This window comes from Heterodontus francisci, chromosome 23 (genome assembly GCF_036365525.1).
Source record: "Heterodontus francisci isolate sHetFra1 chromosome 23, sHetFra1.hap1, whole genome shotgun sequence".
In the NCBI taxonomy this organism is placed as follows: domain Eukaryota; kingdom Metazoa; phylum Chordata; class Chondrichthyes; order Heterodontiformes; family Heterodontidae; genus Heterodontus; species Heterodontus francisci.
Window position 1 is genome coordinate 62,765,306 of NC_090393.1, and position 7,478 is coordinate 62,772,783.

Here is a 7,478-nt window from a genome sequence, read left to right on the forward strand (position 1 = left end):
ACCCCAATGTAACAAGTGCTAGAGGTACCAATGTAACCAGAGCAACAGGACCCAAAGTAACCAGAGCAACAGGTCCCAATGTAACCAGAGCAAGAGGTCCCAATGTAACCAGAGCAAGAGGTACCAATGTAACCAGAGCCACAGGACCCAATGTAACCAGAGCAACAGGTCCCAATGTAATCAGAGCAACAGGCCCCACTATAACCAGAGCCACAGGACCAAAGTAACCAGAGCAACAGACCCCAATGTAACAAGAGCAAGAGGCCCCAATGTAACCAGAGCAACAGGGCCCAATGTAACAAGAGCAAGAGGTACCAATGTAACCAGAGCCACAGGTACCAATGTAACCAGAGCAACAGGTCCCAATGTAATCAGAGCAACAGGCCCCACTATAACCAGAGCCACAGGACCAAAGTAACCAGAGCAACAGACCCCAATGTAACAAGAGCAAGAGGCCCCAATGTAACCAGAGCAACAGACCCCAATGTAACAAGAGCAAGAGGCCCCAATGTAACCAGAGCAACAGGTCCCAATGTAACCAGAGCAAGAGGTCCCAATGTAACCAGAGCCACAGGTACCAATGTAACCAGAGCAAGAGGTCCCAATGTAACAAGAGCAAGAGGTCCCAATGTAACCAGAGCAACAGGTCCCAATGTAACCAGAGCCACAGGACCCAAAGTAACCAGAGCAAGAGGTCCCAATGTAACCAGAGCCACAGGGCCCAAAGTAACCAGAGCAACATGTCCCAATGTAACCAGAGCAAGAGGTCCCAACGTAACCAGAGCCACAGGACCCAAAGTAACCAGAGCAAGAGGTCCCAATGTAACCAGAGCAAGAGGTCCCAATGTAACCAGAGCCACGGGTCCCATTGGAACCAGAGCAAGAGGTCCCAATGTAACCAGAGCAACAGGCCCCACTATAACCAGAGCAAAAGGTTCCAATGTAACCAGAGGAACAGACCCCAATGTAACAAGTGCAAGAGGTACCAATGTAACCAGAGCCACAGGACCCAAAGTAACCAGAGCAACAGGTCCCAATGTAACCAGAGCAAGAGGTCCCAATGTAACCAGAGCAAGAGGTACCAATGTAACCAGAGCCACAGGACCCAATGTAACCAGAGCAAGAGGTCCCAATGTAATCAGAGCAACAGGCCCCACTATAACCAGAGCAAAAGGTTCCAATGTAACCAGAGGAACAGACCCCAATGTAACAAGAGCAAGAGGCCCCAATGTAACCAGAGCAACAGGGCCCAATGTAACAAGAGCAAGAGGTACCAATGTAACCAGAGCAACAGGTCCCAATGTAACCAGAGCAAGAGGTCCCAATGTAACCAGAGCCACAGGTACCAATGTAACCAGAGCAAGAGGTCCCAATGTAACAAGAGCAAGAGGTCCCAATGTAACCAGAGCAACAGGTCCCAAAGTAACCAGAGCAAGAGGTCCCAATGTAACCAGAGCCACAGGACGCAAAGTAACCAGAGCAACATGTCCCAATGTAACCAGAGCAAGAGGTCCCAACGTAACCAGAGCCACAGGACCCAAAGTAACCAGAGCAAGAGGTCCCAAAGTAACCAGAGCAAGAGGTCCCAATGTAACCAGAGCCACAGGTCCCAATGGAACCAGAGCAAGAGGTCCCAATGTAACCAGAGCAACAGGCCCCACTATAACCAGAGCAAAAGGTTCCAATGTAACCAGAGGAACAGACCCCAATGTAACAAGTGCAAGAGGTACCAATGTAACCAGAGCCACAGGACCCAAAGTAACCAGAGCAACAGGTCCCAATGTAAACAGAGCAAGAGGTCCCAATGTAACCGGAGCAAGAGGTACAAATGTAACCAGAGCCACAGGACCCAATGTCACCAGAGCAACAGGTCCCAATGTAACCAGAGAAAGAGGTCCCAATGTAACCAGAGCCACAGGACCCAAAGTAACCAGAGCAACAGGTCCCAATGTAATCAGAGCAACAGGCCCCACTATAACCAGAGCAAAAGGTTCCAATGTTACCAGAGGAACAGACCCCAATGTAACAAGAGCAAGAGGCCCCAATGTAACCAGAGCAACAGGGCCCAATGTAACAAGAGCAAGAGGTACCAATGTAACCAGAGCAACAGGTCCCAATGTAACCAGAGCAAGAGGTCCCAATGTAACCAGAGCCACAGGTACCAATGTAACCAGAGCAAGAGGTCCCAATGTAACAAGAGCAAGAGGTCCCAATGTAACCAGAGCAACAGGTCCCAATGTAACCAGAGCAAGAGGTCCCAATGTAACCAGAGCAACAGGACCCAATGTAACCAGAGCAAGAGGTCCCAATGTAACCAGAGCAACAGGTCCCAATGTAACCAGAGCAAGAGCTCCCAATGTAACCAGAGCAACAGGGCCCAATGTAACCAGAGCAAGAGGTACCAATGTAACCAGAGCCGCAGGACCCAAAGTAACCAGAGCAACAGTTCCCAATGTAACCAGAGCAAGTGGTCCCAATGTAACCAGAGCAACAGGACCCAATGTAACCAGAGCAACAGATCCCAATGTAACCAGAGCAAGAGGTACCAATGTAACCAGAGCAACAGGTCTCAATGTAAGCACAATGATATGTTCCAGTGTAACCAGGGCAACAGGGCCCAATGTAACCAGAGCAAGAGGTCCCAATGTAACCAGAGCGTCAGGTCCCAATGTAATTACAACAACAGGTCCCAATGAAATTACTACAGGTCCCACTGTAACCAGAGGAACAGGCCCCAATGTAACCAGAGCAACAGGTCCCAATGTAACCAGAGCAAGAGGTACCAATGTAACCAGAGCAAGAGGTCCCAATGTAACCAGAGCAACAGGTCCCAATGTAACCAGAGCAACAGGTACCAATGCAACCTGAGCCACAGGACCGAAAGTAACCAGAGCCACAGGACCCAAAGTAACCAGAGCAAGAGGTCCCAATGTAACCAGAGCCACAGGACCCAATGTAACCAGAGCAACAGATCACAATGCAACCAGAGCCACAGGGCCCAAAGTAACCAGAGCAACAGGTACCAATGAAACCAGAGCAAGAGGTCCCAATGCAACCAGAGCAACAGAACCCAATGTAACCAGAGCAACAGGTCCCAATGTAACCAGAGCAAGAGGTACCAATGTAACCAGAGCCACAGGACCCAAAGTAACCAGAGCAACAGGTCCCAATGTAACCAGAGCAAGAGGACCCAATGTAACCAGAGCAACAGGACCCAATGTAACAAAAGCAACAGGTCCCAATGTAACCAGAGCAAGAGGTACCAATGTAACCAGAGCCACAGGACCCAAAGTAACCAGAGCAAGAGGTCCTAATGTAACCAGAGGAAGAGGTACCAATGTTACCAAAGCAACAGGTCCCAATGTAACCAGAGCAAGAGGTACCAATGTAACCAGAGCAACAGGTCCCAATGTAATCAGAGCAACAGGCCCCAATATAACCAGAGCAAAAGGTTCCAATATAACCAGAGGAACAGACCCCAATGTAACACGAGCAAGAGGTACCAATGTAACCAGAGCAAGAGGTCCCAATGTAACCAGAGCAACAGGTCCAATGTAACCAGAGCAAGAGGTACCAATGTAACCAGAGCAAGAGGTACCAATGTAAACAGAGCAAGTGGTCCCAATGTAACCAGAGCCACAGGACACAAAGTAACCAGAGCAACAGGTCCCAATGTAACCAGAGCAAGAGGTCCCAATGTAACAAGAGCAACAGGACCCAATGTAACCAGAGCAACAGGTCCCAATGTAACCAGAGCAAGAGGTACCAATGCAACCAGAGCCACAGGACCCAAAGTAACCAGAGCAACAGGTCCCAATGTAACCAGAGCAAGAGGTCCCAATGTAACCAGAGCAACAGGGCCCAATGTAACCAGAGCAAGAGGTCCCAATATAACCAGAGCCACAGGACCCAAAGTAACCAGAGCCACAGGACCCAAAGTAACCATAGCAAGAGGTCCCAATGTAACCAGAGCCACAGGACGCAATGTAACCAGAGCAAGAGGTACCAATGTAACCAGAGCCACAGGGCCCAAAGTAACCTGAGCAACAGGTACCAATGTAACCAGAGCAAGAGGTCCCAATGTAACCAGAGCAACAGAACCCAATGTAACCAGAGCAACAGGTCCCAATGTAACCAGAGCAAGAGGTACCAATGTAATCAGAGCCACATGAACCACAGTAACCAGAGCAACAGGTCCCAATGTAACCAGAGCAAGAGGTCCCAATGTAACCAGAGCAACAGGACCTAATGTAACCAAAGCAACAGGTAACAATGTAACCAGAGCAAATTGTCCCAATGTAACCAGAGCAACAGGACCCAATGTAACCAGAGCAACAGGTCCCAATGTAGCCAGAGCAAGAGGTACCAATGTATCCAGAGCCACAGGGCCCAAAGTAACCAGAGCAACTGGTCCCAATGTAACCAGAGCAAGAGGCCCCTATGTAACCAGAGCCACAGGACCCAAAGTAACCAGAGCAACAGGTCCCAAAGTAACCAGAGCAAGAGTTCCCAATGTAACCAGAGCAATAGGGCGCAATGTAAACAGAGCAAGAGGTCCCAATGTAACCAGAGCCACAGGACCCAAAGTAACCAGAGCAACAGGTCCCAATGTAACCAGAGCAAGAGGTCCCAATGTAACCTGAGCCACAGGACCCAAAGTAACCAGAGCAAGAGGTCCCAATGTAACCAGAGCCACAGGACCCAATGTAACCAGAGCAACAGGTCCCAATGTAACCAGAACAAGAGGTACCAATGTAACCAGAGCAAGTGGTCCCAATGTAACCAGAGCCACAGGACCCAAAGTAACCAGAGCAACAGGTCCCAGTGTAACCAGAGCAAGAGGTCCCAATGTAACACGAGCAACAGGTCCCAATGTAAGCAGAGCAAGAGGTACCAATGTAACCAGAGCAAGAGGTCCCAATGTAACCAGAGCAAGAGGACCCAATGTATCCAGAGCAACAGGTCCCAATGTAACCAGAGCAAGAGGTCCCAATGTAACCAGAGCCACAGTACCCAAAGTAACCAGAGCAACAGGTCCCAATGTAACAAGAGCAAGAGGTCCCAATGTAACCAGAGCAAGAGGACCCAATGTATCCAGAGCAAGAGGTACCAATGTAACCAGAGCAAGTGGTCCCAATGTAACCAGAGCCACAGGACCCAAAGTAACCAGAGCAACAGGTCCCAATGTAACCAGAGCAAGAGGTCCCAATGTAACCAGAGCAACAGGACCCAATGTAACCAGAGCAACAGGTCCCAATGTAAGCAGAGCAAGAGGTCCCAATGTAACCAAAGCAAGTGGTCCCAATGTAACCAGAGCCACAGGACCCAAAGTAACCAGAGCAACAGGTCCCAATGTAACCAGAGCAAGAGGTACCAATGTAACCAGAGCCACAGGACCCAATGTAACCAGAGCCACAGGACCCAAAGTAACCATAGCAAGAGGTCCCAATGTAACCAGAGCCACAGGACGCAATGTAACCAGAGCAAGAGGTACCAATGTAACCAGAGCCACAGGGCCCAAAGTAACCAGAGCAACAGGTACCAATGTAACCAGAGCAAGAGGTCCCAATGTAACCAGAGCAACAGAACCCAATGTAACCAAAGCAACAGGTCCCTATGTAACCAGAGCAAGAGGTACCAATGCAACCAGAGCCACAGGACTCACAGTAACCAGAGCAACAGGTCCCAATGTAACTAGAGCAAGAGGTCCCAATGTAACCAGAGCAACAGGACCTAATGTAACCAAAGAAACAGGTAACAATGTAACCAGAGCAAGTTGTCCCAATGTAACCAGAGCAACAGGACCCAATGTAACCAGAGCAACAGGTCCCAATGTAACCAGAGCAAGAGGTACCAATGTATCCAGAGCCACAGGGCCCAATGTAACCAGAGCAATAGGGCCCTATGTAACCAGAGCAAGAGGTCCCAATGTAACCAGAGCAACAGGTCCCAATGTAACCAGAGCAAGAGGTACCAATGTATCCAGAGCCACAGAGCCTAATGTAACCAGAGCAGTAGGGTGCAATGTAACCAGAGCCACAGGACCCAAAGTAACCAGAGCAACAGGTCCCAATGTAACCAGAGCAAGAGGTTCCAATGTAACCAGAGCCACAGGACACAAAGTAAGCAGAGCAAGAGGTCCCAATGTAACCAGAGCCACAGGAAACAATGTAACCAGAGCAACAGGTCTCAATGTAACCAGAGCAAGAGGTCCCAATGTAACCAGAGCCACAGGACCCAAAGTAACCAGAGCAAGAGGTCCCAATGTAACCAGAGCAAGAGGTCCCAATGTAACCAGAGCCACAGGACCCAAAGTAACCAGAGCAAGAGGTCCCAATGTAACCAGAGCCACAGGGCCCAAAGTAACCAGAGCAACATGTCCCAATGTAACCAGAGCAAGAGGTCCCAACGTAACCAGAGCCACAGGACCCAAAGTAACCAGAGCAAGAGGTCCCAATGTAACCAGAGCAAGAGGTCCCAATGTAACCAGAGCCACAGGTCCCAATGGAACCAGAGCAAGAGGTCCCAATGTAACCAGAGCAACAGGCCCCACTATAACCAGAGCAAAAGGTTCCAATGTAACCAGAGGAACAGACCCCAATGTAAGAAGTGCAAGAGGTACCAATGTAACCAGAGCCACAGGACCCAAAGTAACCAGAGCAACAGGTCCCAATGTAACCAGAGCAAGAGGTCCCAATGTAACCAGAGCAAGAGGTACCAATGTAACCAGAGCCACAGGACCCAATGTCACCAGAGCAACAGGTCCCAATGTAACCACAGAAAGAGGTCCCAATGTAACCAGAGCCACAGGACCCAAAGTAACCAGAGCAACAGGTCCCAATGTAATCAGAGCAACAGGCCCCACTATAACCAGAGCAAAAGGTTCCAATGTAACCAGAGGAACAGACCCCAATGTAACAAGAGCAAGAGGCCCCAATGTAACCAGAGCAACAGGGCCCAATGTAACAAGAGCAAGAGGTACCAATGTAACCAGAGCAACAGGTCCCAATGTAACCAGAGCAAGAGGTCCCAATGTAACCAGAGCCACAGGTACCAATGTAACCAGAGCAAGAGGTCCCAATGTAACAAGAGCAAGAGGTCCCAATGTAACCAGAGCAACAGGTCACAATGTAACCAGAGCAAGAGGTCCCAATGTAACCAGAGCAACAGGACCCAATGTAACCAGAGCAAGAGGTCCCAATGTAACCAGAGCAACAGGTCCCAATGTAACCAGAGCAAGAGCTCCCAATGTAACCAGAGCAACAGGGCCCAATGTAACCAGAGCAAGAGGTACCAATGTAACCAGAGCCGCAGGACCCAAAGTAACCAGAGCAACAGTTCCCAATGTAACCAGAGCAAGAGGTCCCAATGTAACCAGAGCAACAGGACCCAATGTAACCAGAGCAACAGATCCCAATGTAACCAGAGCAAGAGGTACCAATGTAACCAGAGCAAGAGGTCCCAATGTAACCAGAGCA